Consider the following 22556-nt stretch of genomic DNA (forward strand, 5'->3'; position numbering starts at 1 on the left):
ATTATACTGGATATATTTACACTATTCTTACCAACTTTAGCCTTTAGACTATTCACTTAAAGGATGACGTATCAATATTACACTGGATCCTTATACGCACTGTCTTTCAGATACGAATTAAATACTGGGATAAGTAGTTACTCCAACAGTGTAGACAAGATATGTATGTTCTGCTTCGTACCTTATCCGTTCATAAATTATTTCATTTCTGAATATTTCTTTTGAAATAATAACACAAGACTGATATTCTTTTAAGAGACTGTATTAATTTTGCTGCCTGACTGGTGTAAGTGGACGCATAAAATGTACATATCTGAGTCCTAAGGCCTTTTGTGAAACCAAGCGAGCCACCCAACCTGAAAAATCCTGCAGTGCAGGTTAGCAGGAGGTGCACCAGCACTCAATGCTTAAGATTTCAAATACTGGATTTAAGAAGGCCGTGAAAAGGAAAATGTGACCGAATGAGATACTAAAGTCTTTATTGAACAGTCTTTGAATTAAGAAGGCCGTAAAAATGAAAATGTGACCGAATAGTAAAGTAAATGAAATAAATACTAAAGTCTTTATTGAACAGTCTTAAAACGAAAGAAATATCCAGTGGCACGTATATACACTGTATCCTCCAAAACATCTCTGTATCGTTAGGTCCAATATATGCTGGTCCTCCAGGATCCTACACAAAGACTAGAACGCTGCAACTTATATACACAGAAACCATTCCATATTCTACAACAGAAAAAACATTATTAGTTCCTGCACAAATTATTTATAAACAAAAGTGAAACTGCATAGGGAGAAGACCTATATAGGAAATGCCTGCTGTCTGATCACTTCGAGATTGTCAATAAATTGTTTGAAATTGAATTTGAACACTAGCACATTAATATAAAACAAACATTCTAAAGAAATAATAAAACGTGTCGATGACATGAACCCTACAAATGCACATACTTCGTGTGCCTAATGCATACATCTACCAGACTCATTATAATTAAATTATAAGGAAACAAAATTTATTGATTGTATATCTAAGAACTAACACCATACATATACAAATCAATCTGGAATTTGTAGAAGTCCACAAATTTACTATGTGTCCGAATGTTTTTAACAACATGCCTGATTTCTCACGGCCGTCAGACCACTGCTATTCTAATCTTACCATGATCTGATAATATCTACCAGCTTTTAAGGATGCTCTGGTGAAAAATGCGATTTTTTCCTTATGACTTACTTTTTTTCTAATATAGATTTCTTGAAATAGGAGTTCATATCAAAGTTGAAAATGGAATAAAAAGAATATGGTAGTGTGGTTATTTTGAGCTATTGCATTGTATGAACCGGATACTTATATGTTGTGAACTATGGTGGAGGCATTTAAGACGAATTTCATTCTATACTGAAATATCATTATGGAAGATTAAAGATGCTCCACCGCTGACAAATAGTATTTTTTCACTATTAAAAACAGGAGCAGACGATTTAGTATTTTTCTTCAGTTACAAAAGTTACTTAATTTACACCATTACCACCATTGAAAAGTTTGAGCTTCTAATTTTACTTCAAGTTGAAAATATGAAAAATAATTAATTGCATCCCGAAAAAATTCTGTGGCACTATATCCTATATGGAATGAACTACTGAATGCGCATGTACCAAAGGCAAAATAAATTATTTTATATTATTTTTTTGTTAATTAGACTATTATATACACGATTAAAACACCAATTATTGTTTAAATGATGAATATTATTTATGCTCTGTCGGCGGTGGAGCATCTTTAAGCATGTGTAATTTTTTGGAACTTAAAAACTCAAAAACAAAAAGACCTCAAATTTACATACAATAGTGATTCCCTCTACACTATATGCAAGGTGACAATTTTCAGTGCTTCACAAAAAAAAATTGCAGTTCAAATGAAAACAAATCGCTGTTTCTAAAACAATCATAAAAATACACGGTCAGTGCGCTTGATTTTTCTATCTAGATACAAAATTTGTTATTTTTTTGTCAGCTTTTCTTGCCAAAAATTAATATTTCTTTTAACTTCATTGAAATATAAAAAATAAATCCCAATAGGTTATAATTCCACTTGCTACAAATAGAGACACAAAAATCACAAAAACTCTTTGATTAACGCTGTGACTGGAAACGATTTGTACTTGATAGAATTAGGAAACAAGTAACAAAATGTTTTTGAAACAAAATAATAAGCTTTGTGGAATTAGGGACAGTAGATCAACAAAATATTTTGTAATTTACAACATTGAGATTTTGTATAAAAATATTGTGGAGACAGTACCAATTGTACAAAATAGTTAAATTATCAAAGAGACCCAGAGAATATGTACCACTGAATTTCCTATAACAAATACTGTTCCAGTACTGTATGGAACCTGCCTCAAAATTCTCACTCATTGCTCATATACATTAAACTACCATGATCATCATTGATGCTGTCTCCCTCTAAAGAAAATTGAAAACAAATAAAGACGAATCCTTAAGATGGCAGCTTCATGATAAGGGAGACAACTCGTATAAATTTAATGTATTTATTTCAAATAACAGTTATAACCTCCATAATCTAACTCTGCGAATTTTTGTTCACAATATATAGATTAAATAATGTTATTTAATTTAGGATTAACGATATTGACATTTAAGTGATATTTAGAAATTAAGGAAGATAACTCCTTAATTGAAAATTGAATCGTTATCAATGACAATGTTATAATCCCTGCTAATACTTGGTCTTGTGTCAAAAATTTTATTTTTGTTTTTAAAAACAAAGTTATATTCTAGAAGACAGATGGTCATAATAGCTAGCTCAAGCCAGTATTTGTAGAAGAATGAAATTTGAACACTTATTTCCAATATTTTCAATTAATTTTATTTGTTTTCAATGAACTTACTTTATCTTATTAAACTTACAAATTAATCATTAAATAATACAATTTAGAATTATGGTAATATTATTAACTAAAGAATATATATACAATTTTGAATTTATGGGAATACTATTACCTAAAGAATATAGGAAAGAAGTCCTTTGAGTGAGAATGTGAATTAGTAGTTTTAATGATAGGGTCAGTTTGTACGCGCCTCCCATGTCAGTCCTGTCTAGTCGTTTGTGTCCTGTCATTTGGGAGGTTTTTGTCAATGTCTTGTAGAGTTAGTATAAGGATTAAAGAACTTTACTTTTCTATATTCTTCAATTGAATACTATAAAGCGAATTTGGAAAAGAAACTACACAGAAAACAGCATATCAGATAGTTTGTTTACTCCAATGGCTATCTTTAAATTTTGCATAACATAGATTATGAGGGGAATTTGGAAGGTTTTCATTATAAGAATTATTTTCAAAAATATACTGGTTAATGCAAGAGCTAAAAATGATCCTACTGGCTCTTCTAGGCTAAAACATAACATTAATAAACATTATTATTATAATCTGAAATTCTAAATTAATTAAAAAAATACACTACATGTAGTTCAAAATTGGAAAATAAAAGCCAAGAAAAGAATTTAAAATTTTATCTGCAGTAATATAAATGATTATTTACACGAGAGGCTGTCCACAGATGATACTGGCTGTGGGAAGGATATTGATCTTATCAGCCAACCAAACAACTAAAATCTTTGAAATGCAGTGATACAGATACTCTGGATCTCTTGTTCCTTACTTGACAAAGTATTAATAAAAATTCAAAATAATGGTAAATAGGAAGGATTTGACTAAAAAGCTACAAGAAAATACTTTTCCTTCTTATCCCTATATTTGACAAAGGAATATCCTATTAGGGTCACGTTCTGGTGACCTTTCGAATTGGCCAATCAAATTTGGAAAGTAAATTTAAAGGTACAAAATAGTTTCAAGCTAAATGTGTGCATACAAATACATATCTACAGGAACGAAATGTTGTTTCTAATTGATGTAGGTGTAGAAAATGAAAAATAGATCTGAAGTAACACAAACATTGACACTACCTCTGGAAAACCATTAAGTCTCTTTATTTCACATAAATCTAGTTTTCTCCCTTTACCAAGTGAAGAGAAAATTCAGATCCCTATATGAAAACTGCAGTTTAATTTTACAATATAACTTTTCATGTGAGCTTTACAGTAAATGATTACAGAAGAAAGATTTAGAAGATTTTAGAATTGTCTGTGTTATAAATATTTACAATATGTTCTCTGTCTACAATAACTAACCTAATAGATTGTGATTGTACATATTACTAAGTTATTTATTGACCAAGTACTTGAATAGTCATTTGTCATTAAAACTACAATCTGACTGAATGTAATATAAAAAAGATGTACTTAAAACAACATGTTTAATAAAATTGCAAAATATTTTGCAAAACACTTTTCTCATGACTTTTTTTAATTTTGCATATTATGTGTTTATTATATAAACATTATAATAATGAGATGTTTATATAATAATATTCAGTTTTTTGGAAATAAAGACTTTTATCATTACCTGAATGGAGCTCTGTTGATCACTAGTGGTCACATCACTAGTGGTCACTATCAAGGAACTGCAGCCATTGGTTTTCACTATCCTGATGGGGTGTCTCTATCCTGATGGGTGTCTCTATCTAATAAAACAAATAAATTAAAATTTTAATAATTTTAATCATTATCATTACAGACGTATTAACAAAAGAGCTCACATCTGGTGCTTTGTTAATAGGTTCCTGGTAATTAACCAGCCTTATTAAATTTAGCAATGCCATTACATAAATTTTGGCCCATTTGGCCGCTTGAAATTCTCAAAATCTAGCATTTTTCTCCAATCATGATTGCTCATAGCCATCACAATAATTATAATTCAAAATCAATAACAAGAGGCCCATGGGCCTTAACGGTCACCTGAGTTAGAATATATAATGAAACAAATAATAAAACAAATGAAAGACATAAAAACACTATATGCTCTATTCCTGGGCCTTGAAGTTGGTCAGTGATTTATAAATTTGACCTTTTTAGACTATGAAGAGTATTTGCTTCCATCAAACCTGTGAACTTAGAGGTATTTTTTGAAATTTTAATCAATTTGACCCTGTTTGGTCCTGCCCCTCTGGTCCCCCAGGGGGTCATCGAGGACGGATATGGATGTTAAAATACTATATCTTAGGCTAATAATTCTAATCAAGTTTGACTAATTTCCTACGAAAATTGGGCAAATAATGTTCACAAATATGTTTTTCCTATATAAACTAAAGTAAACTTGACCCCTCCCCAGGGGGTAACGTAAGACCCCAAGGTCATATAATTCACAGTTTTTATAAAACACCTGAAGACCTTTCCATCTATAATTATTTGATTCTACTATATCCAGAATTTTAGAAGATTTTTGAAGTTTTAGCCTATTTGACCCTTTTTTAGCCCCGCCCCTCTACCTCAGAACCAATGTGGATATGATATTAAAATGCTATCTCAGGCTAATAATTCTAACCAAGTTTGACTCATTTCCTATGAAAATTCAGCAAAAAATGCTCATTAATGTGTTTTTCCTATATAAACTATAGTAAACTTGACCCCCTCCCCAAGGGGAAACAGGAGACCCCAGGGTCATATAATTTACAATTTTTAAAAACAAACTTTAAGACCTTTTTATCTATAAAGTGTATTTGATTATACCATTTCCAGAATTTTAAAAGAATATTTTTGAAGTTTTAGCCTATTTGACCTTTTTTGGCCCCGCCCCTCTGCCCCCAGGGGGTCGGCCTGGACCAATATGGATATGATATTAAAATGCTATCTCAGGCTAATAATTCTAACCAAGTTTGACTCGTTTCCAATGAAAATTGAGCAAAAAATGCTCATAAATGTGTTTTCCCTATATAAACTATAGTAAACTTGACCCCCTCCCCAGGGGGAAACGTAAGACCCCAGGGTCATATAATTCACAATTTTTGTAAAGGACCTTAAGACCTTTCTATCTATGAAGAGTATTTGATTCTACCACATCTGTGGAGTAGAGAAGAAGATTTTTGAAATTTTACCCCTTTTGGCCCCTCCCACAGCCCCCTGGGGGGTGGGGACCATATAATTCACAATTTTGATTGGCCTTATGCCTTAGAAGGTTTGTGCAAAATTTCATTGAAATTGCTTCAGCAGTTTTGGAGAAGAAGTCGAAAATGTAAATTGTTTACGGACATACGACGCACGACGACGGACAAAAGGCGATTAGAATAGGTCACTTGAGACTTCGTCTCAGGTGACCTAAAAACAGCCAATCCATTGTTTATTCATATAGTTTATAGTGTCAAAAGGTTTGTTTCTAAATACTTCACTCAAACCTATCCTTCCTCTTTCCAATATTCAAGACCTAATTGCAAATGGAAAATATTTTAACATCATCATGATTCTTTAGTCATTTTCTTGGTTTACCCGAAAGGTGTTTTCTGGAAAGAACTGCAGTTTAATTTAAAAATTCAACTACAACTTTTCATGGCAGTTTTTAGTGAATGAAGTCTGCTTATCACCACAAGCGTCTGTTCTGGTTTTTGAAAAAAAAAAAAGTCAAGACTTAGTCAAGACCCTCACAGGTCACCAAAAGAGGTCCTTGTGCTGGAGCATTTTTCATATTTTCTAATCCATTCCTCCTCCTTAGCAAGATCTGGCCTACCTGATTTTGGTATCAAAGGATTCTTGTTGGCTATTTTTTCTTCCCTCGAGTCTGCATGTGTTCTCTATTGCTACAGGCTTGTCTTCTTCACCATCCGATATCCATCTTCTCGTTCAGTAGATACTTATCTTATCGAGTATGTGTTGTTGCAATTTTTGCATATGAATTTCCGCTCCATTTGGCACTGGAAGCCGACTCACGCCAACTTACCAGCTTTGATTTGTGGACTTTTGTCACAGGTGCCCCATTGTTAATCCAGGCGGGCTTTTTGTGATGACAGTTCCATTTTCTGACTTACAGCAATCGCACAGTCAAATCAATGCAGTTGTCCCCAACAGCACAGCACTACCCATTTAAGTATCCACGTTAACTATAAGTCGGAAAGGTTGCCGATAATTACGGGGACGGATTACTTATTTTCTGTCTTTCCGTCTAGAAAAGCAACCCCGCCCTAAACCGGTACACTCTAGTTTTTGTTTATCCTTTTGGAGTGGAGCATCGCTGTTAGTGACAAAAGCGGTGAAATTGCCTGCGATTGTCATAAAACCATTCTTCAATCAAATGAAATAATCATTAATTAGCCGGACTGAATTATCGTTGTGACAATGATGATCGAGGTTGGCTTTTTGTGATGGCAGTTCAATTTTTATTGAAGGACGAAAGTTCTTCTGCAATCGCACAATAAATTCAATGCAGTTATCACCTACAGTGCAGCACTACCCTTAAAGTGTCCACATGAACTATAAGTCGGAAAGGTTGCCGATAATTACGGGGACGGATTACTCATTTTCTTTCTTTCCGTCTAGAACAGTAATCCCACCCTAAATCGGTACACCCTAGTTCATGTGGACGCTTTCGGAGTGGTACGCCACTGTTGATGACAAAAACAATGAAATTGACTATGTGATTATTTTTGAACTTCCATTCTTCAGAAAATTGAACTGCAATCACTGAGCCCGCCTGGATTATCATTGCGGCACCAGTGACCAAAGCTTTAGTCACAAGTCAAACCTAATGGCCAATCTAAGTGGAAAATAAGATGCAAAAATGGCAACACAACATATATTCGATGAGAGAATTTCATACGTCACAAGAAGAGGCATCAATAGGTAGGAGGGGTCCCCTGTCTAACAAAAGAAGCAGCAATGTCATCTTTGCTTGAGAGAATGCATGTGGCCTTATAACTTAAAGTGACATCTTAAGACACAAACATTAACATTGTGACAAATTACGTGCTTTGCAGCAGACAATATTGATAAATTCAACCAGCAGCAGCGACAGCTATAAAACAATGATAAATTTACACAGCAACATTAATTAGCACCACCCTTTCGTATTTAACCCTCTTACTAAATGATTGTTTAAATAAACTTAATATTACTTAAAAAGATCTTCAATCAGATGTACTGTATTGGACCCAATAAGCCCCCAGGGCGTTTAAAAAGTTGAAAAAGTGAAAAGTTGCTTAATAAGATGAAATTATAGTTATGTGTAGTCTAGGTCTTTGTTTATATTGAAATTTAAAGCCTCAAAAAGGAGAAGGGCACTTATAGGGACAGTAAATATTAATTTTGCTCAAGGATGCGCTTTATGGTTTCTTAGACAAAAACCTAACAAAAATCATCAAAATTGTCAAAATTTCTCCATTTTCCTTATCTATGTATATTTTGGATGGTAACCATGGCAGCTAAACTTGCAAGACCAGAAAACTTTCATTGCAAATAAAGGCCCACTTATATCTTTCTGAAACGGCTTTTAACTTTTTTTGGCTTTGAAACCTCATCTTAGGCCATCAATACACATTTTCTGATGTTATTGTTGTTTAAAAAAAAAAAAAAAGATTTTTTTTGTTTCAGAAAGGTAGTGGGCCTTACAACAATTTGAAATGCATGTCCTAAATAACAGTTTTGCAAAACTGACAGATTTGGGGGCCAAACAGTGCCCAAACCATAGACATTTGTTAAGTTCCTACCAGAACGTGGTTTGAAAAAGTTGATTGTTAATGGCTGGACACTTGACACCGGGGTATCACATAAGCTCAGCTTGGTCCTTCGGAGAACCATCTGTAGAACTCTATTACAAGTAGCGATTTAAAGGAGTAATTAAGACAAATTATACTCACAAATTAATGCTCAGGTCATTTATGGAAAGGCAACTCTGTCTAGTGTTTTCATGAAATGAGATAACTTCCCTTGGCAGTGTCTCCAAGTTGGGAATAGGCTGTTAAAACTTGTCGGCCCAAAAGATACTATTTTCAAGGCACAGCTGAAAAAGAAGAAATGAATGATTAAATGACTAAAATGAATTCGTGAAAGGAGATGATTAATGATCACAAAAAACAGAAAGTGTTTTGTAGAGATTGATTAGGTTTTCATGGTCATTAAAGGATGTATCAATTACCTGTGGGAACCCAGAGTACCCCAATAAAAACCACCGACCTACAGCTTGAACCTATAATCTATTCATGACCGGTCTTAAAACACTAAAGATTGAAAAAGAAGACTGTACTGGATGTCTTACAAAACCAAACAACACTACCCATTTGACCAAAATCCCCCAAATTTACATTGTCGTTACCAAGACAGGAAGGCCTCCGTATTAAAAAAAAACCAACTACCAAATATGTATAAGTACATGCAAAATACCTTCAACATGCAATTTCGAGTCAAAAATTTGCAGATTGGGTTCAGGCAAATGGTGTCCAGTGACCCTGAATGAAGAAAACATCATATCCGGTTTTCATCCTATAGAGACCGCAGAACCAAATGATTTCCCATAGACGAAATTGTTAACGTTTGCCACTGTCCAGGTTAAATGGAGTTTTCAAGTCTGGTCACCCATCATTAATTTTTGATGAAGCTCTGCTATTCACACTATCCAGGAATGTCTGCTCTCAGGTGTCACTGTCCTTATGGTTTTCACTATCTTCATGGTAACCTGAAAATATGCAATATTTGAAATAACTATGACATCTTGACACATGGTTTTTTTTTTATTTACAAACTGGTTTTTTTTATTTACAAACTTTTTTTTTTAAATTTTTTTCATAAAAACATATAACAATGATCACCTATAAATTTACACCATCTGACTTCTAAATCAGCCCCTTCACCCAAGAACCACAGACAGTGAAGGGAGATAACTCCAATTTCACTCAACTATTCACTTGAAAAAATTAATACCACTGATAATTAAACCAAAGAAGTATATAAGAGTAATATATATATATATATATATATATATATATATATATATATATTACAGACAAATTATACTCACAAACAATGCTCAGGTCATTTATGGAAAGGCAACTCTGTCTAGTGTTTTCATGAAATGAGTTAACTTCCCTTGGCGGTGTCTCCAAGTTGGGAATAGGCTATTTAAACTTGTCGGCCCAAAAGATACTATCTATTTTCAAAGCACAGCTGAAAAAGAAGAAATGAATGATTAAATGACTAAAATGAATTCGTGAAAGAAGCTGATTACTGATCACAAAAACAGAAAGTGTTTTATAGAGATTGATTAGGTTTTCATGGTCATTAAAGGATGTATCAATTACTTGTGGGAACCCACAGTACCCCAATAAAAACCACCGACCTACAGCTTGAACCTATAATCTATTCATGACCGGTCTTAAACACTAAAGATTGAAAAAGAAGACTGTACTGGATGTCTTACAAAACCAAACAACACTACCCATTTGACCAAAATCCCCCAAATTTACATTGTCGTTACCAAGACAGGAAGGCCTCCGTATAAAAAAAACAACAACTACCAAATATGTATAAGTACATGCAAAATACCTTCAACATGCGATTTCGAGTCAAAAATTTGCAGATTGGGTTCAGGCAAATGGTGTCCAGTGACCCTGAATGAAGAAAACATCATATCCGGTTTTCATCCTATAGAGACCGCAGAACCAAATGATTTCCCATAGACGAAATTGTTAACGTTTGCCACTGTCCAGGTTAAATGGAGTTTTCAAGTCTGGTCACCCATCATTAATTTTTGATGAAGCTCTGCTATTCACACTATCCAGGAATGTCTGCTCTCAGGTGTCACTGTCCTTATGGTTTTCACTATCTTCATGGTAACCTGAAAATATGCAATATTTGAAATAACTATGACATCTTGACACATGGTCTTTTTTTTATTTACAAACTGGGTTTTTTTTATTTACAAACTTTTTGTTTTGTTTTTTTTTTTTTTTTTAATTTTTTTTCATAAAAACATATAACAATAATCACCTCTAAATTTACACCATCTGACTTCTAAATCAGCCCCTTCACCCAAGAACCACAGACAGTGAAGGGAGATAACTCCAATTTCACTCAACTATTCACTTGAAAAAATTAATACCACTGATAATTAAACCAAAGAAGTATATAAGAGTAATATATATATATATAATATATATATATATATATATATATATATTACAGACAAATTATACTCACAAACAATGCTCAGGTCATTTATGGAAAGGCAACTCTGTCTAGTGTTTTCATGAAATGAGTTAACTTCCCTTGGCGGTGTCTCCAAGTTGGGAATAGGCTATTAAAACTTGTCGGCCCAAAAGATACTATCTATTTTCAAAGCACAGCTGAAAAAGAAGAAATGAATGATTAAATGACTAAAATGAATTCGTGAAAGAAGCTGATTACTGATCACAAAAACAGAAAGTGTTTTATAGAGATTGATTAGGTTTTCATGGTCATTAAAGGATGTATCAATTACTTGTGGGAACCCAAAGTACCCCAATAAAAACCACCGACCTACAGCTTGAACCTATAATCTATTCATGACCGGTCTTAAACACTAAAGATTGAAAAAGAAGACTGTACTGGATGTCTTACAAAACCAAACACACACTACCCATTTGACCAAAATCCCCCAAATTTACATTGTCGTTACCAAGACAGGAAGGCCTCCGTATTAAAAAAAACAACTACCAAATATGTATAAGTACATGCAAAATACCTTCAACATACGATTTCGAGTCAAAAATTTGCAGATTGGGTTCAGGCAAATGGTGTCCAGTGACCCTGAATGAAGAAAACATCATATCCGGTTTTCATCCTATAGAGACCGCAGAACCAAATGATTTCCCATAGACGAAATTGTTAACGTTTGCCACTGTCCAGGTTAAATGGAGTTTTCAAGTCTGGTCACCCATCATTAATTTTTGATGAAGCTCTGCTATATCACACTATCCAGGAATGTCTGCTCTCAGGTGTCACTGTCCTTATGGTTTTCACTATCTTCATGGTAACCTGAAAATATGCAATATTTGAAATAACTATGACATCTTGACACATGGTCTTTTTTTTATTTACAAACTGGGTTTTTTTATTTACAAACTTTTTAAATTTATTTACAAACTTTTTTTTTTATTTACAAACTTTTTTTATTTATTTACAAACTTTTTTTTTTTTTTTTTTTTTTTTTTTTTTTTTTTTTTTTTTTTTTTTTTTTTTTTTTTTTTTTTTTTTTTTCCATAAAAACATATTTTAATACCCCAGAACATTTGAAGACTGCCAAGGTTGGGGCCTTGGGGTCAGCCTTTTAAATATAAACAGATGTCCCCTCGCAGGGGGGCTTTCATTCAACGCACAATGCTTTCTTTCTCTGTTTTTCTTTCACTCTCTCTCTCTTTCTCTCTCTTTCTGTCTTTCTTTCTCCATCTTTCACTCTCTCTCCCTTTCTCTCTTTCTATCTCTCCCTCTCGCTTTCTCTCTGTCTCTTCTTTCTTTCTTTCTTTCTTCATGTATTTAAATACATGTGGCACTTTTATACTCCCTTTCATTCCTTTGTTTTACATACAATTTATTACAATGTCTCTTCCTGTCGTCCAAGATTTAGATGGCTATGGGTGAGAGTGGGATTGCCAGTGGCGATGGGGGATGGGGGGGGGGATGGAGGGATGGAGGGGGGAACAGGGGGGGGGATGGGGTTGGAGGGCAAATGGAAAATATTTACTATAATGTGACATGATAATTTATTAGGTTGACCCCAATGGTCAGGATAAAGATCTAAAGATCATGCTTTATCCATTGTTTGTCATGGGAGGGGAGGGGGGAGTTTGGGAGGTTGGGAGGGGGGGGGGGGGGGGAAAGGGGGTAGGAGGGCAAATGGAAAATATTTACTATAATTTAACATGATAATTAATTAGCTATAGGTTGACCCCAATGGTCAGGATAAAGGTCATGCTTTATCCATTGTTTGTCATGGGAGGGGAGGGGGGAGGTTGGGGAGTTGGGATGTTGGGAGGGGGGAGGGGGGAGAGGGGAGAGGGGGTAGGAGGGCAAATGGAAAATATTTACTATAATTTAACATGATAATTTATTAGGTTGACCCCAATGGTCAGGATAAAGATCATGCTTTATCCGTTGTTTGTCATACCCTGTTTGTAAACTAAATTTTGAACACATTTTGAACTTCTACCAATGTAATTAGCTAAAAACGTGTCTGATATCATCTGATATGGTACTTATCAAGAGTTATTATTCTTCAATTTTATCCGAGACCCAAAATGGCCACCAATTCCGTCATATTGAAAACGGATTTTGAACTTCTCAAGTTCTACAAGAGCAATTTAGCTGAAAATTGTGTGAAATGATCCCTAAATGGTCCCGACCAAGTATTGTTATTTTTCGGGTCAATCAGAAATCCAAGATGGCCACTACAGCATCCATATCTAAAATATTTTAAACTACTTCTCAAGTTCCACTGGTGCAATTTAGCTGAAACTTGCATGAAATGATCCTGACATGGTTTGGAACATATGTTGTTATTTTGGGAATTAATAAAAAAACCCAAAGATGCCCGCTTTGACCCCCATCTTATAAGCAAACTTTGAACTTCTTCTCAAGTTCTATCAATGCAATTAAGCTAATGATCCTGAAATGATCCTAACCAAGTGTTCTTTCATTTAAACTTCAAGGAATCCTAACATTTAAACACATTTTGAACTTCAAGGATGGGCGCAAAAGTCATCATCTTGAAAGTCTTTTATTCAAATCTTTTCCTAGTTCTCTGGTGCCAAGATTGTCCGATGACCATTAATTAGGGCCATTCATTTTTTTTTTTTTGCAAAAAAATTCAAATCCCATGTGGGGTATAGTTGCCAGGTACTAGCCGCTGGCTGGGGTTTTCTCTCAATCCACCTTTGACCCTGGCATGTACATGTACATAAATGACCTTGGCTGTTAATATGACATAAAACAAATCAAATCAATTATTTACAATTTTTTTAACAGGTCAACTGAGAGTGTACATGTAGAAAGTAGTGGTTAGAATGTTAAATACTAAATGTGTGCTGTGTTTGTGCTGGGGTATATGGGTTGGGTAAAGTGAGTATTGTTAGGGCCAGGGACAAAAAAAACAACCTATTAACTACTTTCTGTACACTTCAGTTGGAGTCAAATCAAACATTGTACACAAGTACTGATTGCAATGGGAACCATTACACATCTACCTCAAACAACTACACAGTCTTATCACTGCATGTATTCATTGTCCCTCAAAACCTTTAATTACCAATTTTTATCTTTTTCTAGCAACTTATAAATTTTGACCAGTCAGAGGCCTTCGTTTATCACACTATCCAAAAACATAGGAATGCTGTTCCGCATCCCTTTAAACCCCCTTTTACCAATGTAGACCAAAATCGGAGACCCAAATCTAAGAACAGAAAGTGGACCCTGGAAGCCATCTTGGAATTTCTATCCCGAAAAACCCTTTATGCACACTCCCACGAGTATGTCTGTCAAGTTTCTCAAAACCCTTATGTACCTCAAACAACCCCACACTTGTCAGTGCATGTGGTTTAATTAACAGTGTATAGATTTTTGGGTGAGGGATTGGGATTGGGACGATTGTTGAGGGGTTACCACTTCCTCAAGCCACATCAGTCCATGGACTTTACAAGGATATTACAGTACATCACATTACGTAATCCTTGTGCCAGGCTGGTGCCCTCCTCACACGGCCAGACCTACGGACAGACACAGGGGCCGGAGCGGGTGGTGTGGCTGGCTCATCATCGACATCTGCAAGGCTAAGGCTATCCTCCCCTCGGCAGTCGAGCGTAGCAGCAAAGTACACAACCTGCAAAAACACAAGCTACATTTCAGTAAACAAATAAAAGTGCATAATGCACAGTATTTGGTAGATATTCAAGTTAGAATCTGGCCTAACCAATGATCAGATATGTTGATGTGCATGTGGTTAACTGATATCCCTTATATATATATCTATGATTATTCAGTGGATATGAAGGATAGGAATAATCTACCCGACGGCCAAAAATATATTTACTTATTTGTATATCGCATTGTATTACTGTATATATATATACTACCTATATGTCTCTGACAGTCTAATGAACTATTTTTCATAATATATTTTAAACAAGAGTCCAACTCTTCGCCTACTTTACAATAATATCAAATTACATTGGTGCCAAGGCAATCTAATTAAAAACACAGATTCTTAAAATCACTCCGTGATATAAATGAAAACTGAAAAGTCACTTCTCAGTTTCTAGAAGCTGGACATTTGGACAATTCTGATGGTCACCAGAAGGTCACCCCTCATGGATTGTTGCCAGATCCTTTATCAAACAGAGTGATACATGTACAGTATTCAACCCAATAAGGCGTCTAAAAATTTAAAAAAAAATGAAAAGGTGCTAATAATAAGACAATATTATTGAAAATCTAAACAGTTTTGTATAGTTCTGGTCTTTTTTATGCCTGGGCAATTGAAATGGAGGCTTAAAAAAGAGGGAGGGCGCTTATAGGGACATGGGCCCTTATTGGGTTGAATACGGTAATAAGGAGAGTTCAATTATAGTGTGAAAACTGTTATGGTATATGTACATGTACGTACCCAGCCTGACTATATGCTTTAAAGGAGACAACATTATCTGTCTAGAAATCTTTCTAGCTACAATATTACAGCTTAAAGACACAATTTTTCACAGGAAATATAATGTATTCTACACTTAGCGTTAAAATGTAACATCTTACCACGGCCTCCGACAGAGACAGACGCTGGCCAGCCGCAACAGCAATCGATGTTGCCACCCGGCTAACCAGGCTAAGGCCACGGAAGGACACAGCCTACAAGATCAAGAGTGACAAAATTTCAGTAAACAAATAAAGTTACATAATACACAATATTCTGCAGATATTCAAGTAAAAATCTTGTCGAACGAACTGATCTGGTATGTTTACTTGAATAAAATTAATTAATATCAGTAAAATAAGACTCTTTTTTTAAGTGGATAGAGAAGTCGGGGGTAATCTACCTTAGGATCATATTTCAAATGTGTATATAATAATACATTGTGTTTGTGACCCAGAGGGTAGAATGTCTCTATCATTCATATACACGGTGATAGTGTCCTCTCCATATATGATATAGCACCCTTGATACTCCAGGGGTTCCGATCACTTATGATCTCTACTCTCCTGGTAGTCTCTCTGTAGTCTTCAAAGGAAATATGTGTTAGGCCTGTGATTGGTTCAGATTTTTTCCTCTCAGTGGCCTTCAGTTTCACTATAAGATAGTCCAGGAGTGTTGAGATCGTAAGTGATTGGGACCCCTGGACTATCTGGGATGATAAAAAAGTAGTTTTCTCTTATTCTGTACCTCGATAAACAGTACAAACACCGACATGTTATAATTATTTCTATTTTCTTCCAATTTTATATAACTATGTATATAATATATATATATATGTAATAAAATATTACATATATATAGATATAGAAAGATAGAGAGAAAACAAGAGGCCCAAGGACCTTAAAGGTCATCTGACTACCTTGGCAATAGTCATAAAGGAAATTATTAGATATGGTGTCATGGTTGATTTGAGATCAACCAGAGATGTAACAATACATATCAGCCAAACCACATGCACTGATAGAACTTGAGAAGTTCAAAATGTGTCTTCAACATGGTGGCTGTGGCAGCCATCTTGGATTTCAGATCAACCCAAAAAATAACAACATTTTGTCAGAACCATGTCAGTATCATTTCAGGCAAGTTTCAGCCAAATCGCACCGAAAGAACTTATGTTCAAAATGTGAAAAGTTTACTGATGGCGGGCGACGAAGCATGATGACTATATATCCGTTGGGTAGATGACCTTAAAATATCTATTGAGCCATTAAACCGAACGCTTGCGGTCTGATACTAATGACCGCTAAAGATGATTCATATGACACAATTTTTGGCAAAGTGATATGGGCCTGTATCGCTCACCTGGTTATTTTAATGCTAAGTAATGTTCTGATTACAAGATCATTGTTTCTTTTCTGAAGGAATTTAAAGATTTACCTCTAATTTCGCTATTGGGACCCATTCTTTCTGCTCCAAGGGGGTTAGAGCCAAAATTTATACAAACAATGTTCTCTTCCCTTAAGGATGTTTCTGGCCAAAGGAGAAGGTACGTTAAGACTCGAATATGGCCTCAAAATTAATTCTCCAGTAAAGAACAACATATTTTGCCATATAACAGCTGAATACATTTGCTAACACATTACATCTCGAAAATAGCCCGCATGTGCCAATTATATTCACTATGACGTCATCAACATGCAGTTTCCCGCCATTTTTCAAAAAATCCTTGAAAAATCATACTTTTTGAGGGGTTTTCTCTAAAAATGAACGTGGCCGCCTTCGTGGAGCAGAAAGAGATTTTCACATTTTGTGTATCGTGTATTTACTCATATCCATGCAAAATGTAAAGTTGCTCAAAGGTGGCGGCCAAATCCATTTCAAGCCTTTTCTAACCTAAAGATGATGAATTTTTTTTTTTTTTTAAGGTTTCAAAATCGATCTTATTCCCCATCAAATTAGAGGGATGCCAGGGTTGGGACCCTGGGTTCATCCCTCTTACAACATATAGCCTCTCACAGGAGGTCTCTTTCACTCCTTTTACTCGATCACTTTCATTTCATCACATTTGATTTGCTCCATTCATTCTCCAAACTCATTCATACAAATACAAATATAGATATATAACTTTAAACGAAGTGAAAGGGTTTTTCTTGTATTCATACATGTAACCATTTATATTATTTATGTTATGTCACCTATTTGTTAATTATGACATCATATTTTTTAAAATTCTTGTGGCATAAAGTTGAGCACAAATATATATCTACAAATTCAAAATAAGTAAGAGGGTTTCTCTTTTATTTCATACATGTAATCATTTATATATATGCTATGTCACATATTTCTTGATTTTGATATCACAATTTTTAAAATTTTAGTGACATAGAACTGAGCACTGAAAAAGAATCAGACAAGTCTGTAACATTTGTAGATAGGATCAATTGATACAACTGCTTACATGTATGTGTACAAGAGACACTAGGTACAGTATCAATCATCAATTGGGAACCTCAAAAATACATATATGTATGGCACACTTACATTATGAACTACATGACTTTAGACATTACGAAAAACAAACAAAAAGTAGCCAAAAAACAAACACTACATATATATCCATAGCACTCGACATATGTGCAACTAAAAACAATTGTTCTATTTTTTTCTCATTTTCCTAAACCAGCACACATATATTACATGTATTTATACATATACTTGTTCGCACTGTTGTGCCCTAATACAGACTTAACACATATATGTATAATTTTTTTTACAATAGCAGTAACACATTATTTATATTCAGCAGCAACATGACCCATAAAAGTCCATTGTGTTTCCACAAGGGTCAGTTGAAACTGGTTAATAAAAATTAAGAAGTAAAACAATGCTGCATATGCAATCTTGGGAAATTAAATTAACTCATATACATATATTCACACGTATATGTGTAATTTTAGTAAAAGCCAATGAATTAATCCTTATAAGATTTTATACATAAGAAGGTTCATATATATCATAAGCACATTTTCCTAAAGATATATTTTACAATTTGTTGGCTAGGGTAGTATGAGATATTGACCTTCTTGAAGAGCTAATTTTGTGGTAATCATAATTGGTACATAGATAGTTCCACATATGTCACATGTATAGGAGACAACAAAACAACAACAAAATAACACAAACATAAACAACACCTTTTTTTTAGCACAAGTAAAAATATCTAGTTGCCTATAATATCATAAAAAAACAAATGTTTGTCTTTCAGATATTTTTTATTTAAAAAGAAAAAAAAATATAATAAAGTAGTTAAATATTTAAGGGGAACCATTTTTGGGTAAATTCGATATTAACAGTGTTATTTTCAGTAGCCACTATTTTTTCAATTTGTTTTATTTTACAAAACTGTTTCTTACAGCTCTCAAAATTTGGTTGGATCTTCCTGAAGCGACAGTTATAAATATGGTATTTGATTATCTAGAGATTTGTATGGATATGTGTACTATTAATTCCTGGTTTATGCATATGCATTGATTTGCGATGAATATAAAGATACATATTTTAAATGCAAACGTCCCAACCGTTACAATTTACAGACTGAAATAACTAATAAACGATTTTATGGAAACTAATGATAAGTGTTCTCTCTTGATGTTAGTGAGCAGTAAGCGTTTTAATTTTAACACAGTTAAATTTTAGCGCAAATGCAAATGCAATGCAAAAAAAAAAAAATAATAATAACAAAAATGTAAATTATCATTTATTAGCGCGGATATCATTCAGCGTGGTGGTTTCAATAACGTAAATATCCTTTAGCGCTGTTCATGAATGGGCGCTTCATAAAAACGTGCTCGGCGCGCGGAAACGCACTCTACACTCCTATTTAAACTCTTCCTAAAATAAAACTAAACACATGTTTAGAGATGGAGTTGATGGTGATATGAATATTTGAATAGATGATGGATGATATTTTTTAATAGATGAATAAACCTTTGACGGTAATGATGAATATATTTGTATGGTATAATACAGATATATTATGTAATGGTAATATTGATATATCTGTATGTTAATATGAATATATTTGTATGGTAAATATGGATTATATATGTATGTTGATATGGATATGTCTGTATGGTAATATAGTTGTATCTGGATGGTTATATGATTATATCTGAAAGGTAATAAGGATGTATCTAGATGGTAATATCAATATATTTGTATGGTAATATGGGTATTATATTGATGGTAATATTAATTCATATGTGTGGTTATATGAATATATATGTGTGGTTATATGATATATATGTGTGGTTATATGAATATATCTGTATGCTTATATTGGTGTATCTGGATGGTAATATGAATATATCAGTGTATGATAATATGGGTATATCTTGATGGTGATATAAATATATCTGTATGGTAATATGAATATATTTCTATGGTAATATGAATATATCTTTATGGTAATCTGAATATATCTGGATGGTAATATGAATATTTTCAGATAATAATATAGAATATATCTGGATATAATATGAACATAAATAACTGATGTAATGAACAGCTTCTTGCTAATTATTATATGAGGTTTTGTGTATCGTTTCAGAACAAAAAACAATATATGCAATTATCTCCGATCCCAGCAGTACATAATGACGGTGGCAGACACTTCTACAAACAAATTCTCTAACAAAGATTTGCAACAAAGGGAACAGGATCAAGAGGACATTTATGAATTTGCAGAAATTGAACCAGATGGGAATAGTAATATTTGTAGTCGGAACCTTGGCTTAAAATGTCCGTTACCACCCGATAGGCCGAGTTCAGCTGTGAAAAGCATGGAGTGTAATACAAAAGTCACCGATTCGCCGACAAATTATATCACAGAACAGAAAAGTAACTCACCTATAATAAAAGATCAGGTAAACAATTATGATTCATTCATCACTGCAAGGGCAGATAACTCTATCGAATCAGACTTTTATGATCATGCCAAAATCGTCGCTGTGAAAAACATAAAGACAAAAGTGGATGATGTAAACCTGGGTAATGGTCCTCCTAAACCGTGTGTTCATGAGGACGCTAGGAGGGACAGCAGTCAGGGAGTGTATGATTTAGCCAAGGCTGTTGAAAATGAATACGATGAAATGGGAGCACCAGTGATTGATTTTACCCTGACGGACACTTATGACCATGTTACTACCATTTCCTGCTGATTTATCATCTACATAGGACCAACTTTATCCTAGGTATAAACAATCGTACGAACGAGGAAAGTGATGAGCAGGTGGTGAGTGAGCGAGCGAATGATCCAAAGGGACTTAAACGTGAAAAACGCAAGGCGGATGGTTGGGTGAAGGTGAATGGATTTATTGATGGATGGAAGAGTGAATAAACTGGGCGGATGAATGGATGGATTGATGGATGGAAAAATTTGAATAACTTGGCGGGTGGATGAGTAAGTGTATTGAAGGATGGGTGGTTTGGACGGATAGGCGGATGATTAAGTGGTATTTAACGTAGATATAAATTATTAAGATAAGAGTAGAATTCAAATTAATCTCCCGTAACCCCCTTATTTATTTGATCACGAATGTTCTTTTCGAGGAAAAAATGAAAAAGTAATTCATAAATAAACTCCATGGACATATGAAAAATGCTTTTGCCTTTCGTTCATCATTATAACTTATTGTCTTCTCGACAGTGAAAGAGTAGAGTTGGGACCCTAATTTTCAGAGTTATTACCTGCCACATTTTTCTCCCGTGAAAACTGATATTGCAAGGGACTCTGGAGAGACATTTTGTCATGCGATGTACATATGTATCTGCACGCGCCACGAAACGCTTTCGGTGAGAGGAGACGGGAATCGTCCATTTAGGGCATGCAGTAATTTATTATGCTATTTTTTTGGGTGCAGTCGTTTTTATCGTGTGTTATTAAGAGATAATATATTATTGATTAGAACACGAGAAACATGTTCAAGAAAATGTAACCTCCATTCCAGTACACACATATCCATCAAGGATAATCAAAATGTGAAAACTTTGCACTGTGGAACGGAGATTTAAATACTGTAAAATTCACTTTCTTTTGCTTGCGATTATTTTCGCATCTCAATAGTAAATTTCGCGAAAGCTTATTTATAAACTTACTTTTATATTGATATAGGGAATTCCCATTCAATGTTTGATTCCGCGAATGTTTATCCTTGTTTTGACATAAAAATCGCGGGAAAAAATTAGTTATAGTAACCATGAAAGAGAGCTGGTTTACAGTATTGGCCATTTGGATACGAACACTAAACACAAACCGTGGAGGAGAGTTGTAAACTATCCACCGTTTAGTTTATGGACTGGACATAGAATCATTTTGTATTTTTTTTAAATATCAGTCGATATATTGCCAAATATTCTGTTCCCACGTGTGCACATGTCAGCATGTTGACATTGTTGTACAGTAGGCCTATTCTTCCGGGATTTTCCTCTTGTTATACCTAATAATTTTATATCTAGTTGAATATGGAAAGAAATGTGTATTGGCGGATTGTAGCCCCATTTAGTAAACAAAATGAATTTATTTACCTACCAAAGATCAATATGCCAAGTCAAATCACTTGAAAAAATATCGCATTTGCAAAACTGGTTACCATGATAACATTTTCCTATTAAATCAGTTTTGAAGCATGTGCCTCATGTAAAAACTAATGTTTTCATTATAAATGTAAAATCATTTTTCAATAATGTGACACATTTATCTTATCTTTAAAATGGAATGTAATTATAATAAAGTTTTATGAAGCAATACATACTATTTACATTTTTAATGAAATAATAACAAAAACAGAAGACTTTTAATTATGGTTTGAATCCTTGCAGTGGATATTTTTTTCATTGAAAAAGCTAGATTTTCTTGTAGTTTTAAAAATATGCAATTGAAATAATGAATATATATTATTTCCACAGATAAGAGTAATCCATATATTATCTAATACAAAAAAAAAT

The 22556-nt window shown here is 34.0% G+C and overlaps 1 long non-coding RNA gene across 3 annotated transcripts; it reads right to left on the reverse strand.

Moving 5' to 3' along the window:
- Window positions 1-246: 246 nt before the first annotated feature.
- LOC138332967 (uncharacterized) lies at window positions 247-12659 on the reverse strand. Of its 3 annotated transcripts, none has more exons than XR_011209909.1 (8): window positions 11622-12659; window positions 11099-11244; window positions 10445-10736; window positions 9921-10066; window positions 9287-9578; window positions 8764-8906; window positions 6642-7768; window positions 247-726 (listed from the first exon to the last, which is right to left on the reverse strand). It is a non-coding gene; the product is annotated as an uncharacterized lncRNA (long non-coding RNA). The 3 variants fall into 3 exon arrangements; XR_011209908.1 differs by lacking the exon at window positions 247-726 and adding an exon at window positions 4521-4605 and having other exon boundaries at window positions 11633-12659; XR_011209907.1 differs by lacking the exon at window positions 247-726 and adding an exon at window positions 4521-4605 and having other exon boundaries at window positions 11622-12658.
- Between the last annotated feature and the right edge of the window lie 9897 nt (window positions 12660-22556).

Source organism: Argopecten irradians, chromosome 10 (genome assembly GCF_041381155.1).
Source record: "Argopecten irradians isolate NY chromosome 10, Ai_NY, whole genome shotgun sequence".
Lineage (NCBI taxonomy): Eukaryota > Metazoa > Mollusca > Bivalvia > Pectinida > Pectinidae > Argopecten > Argopecten irradians.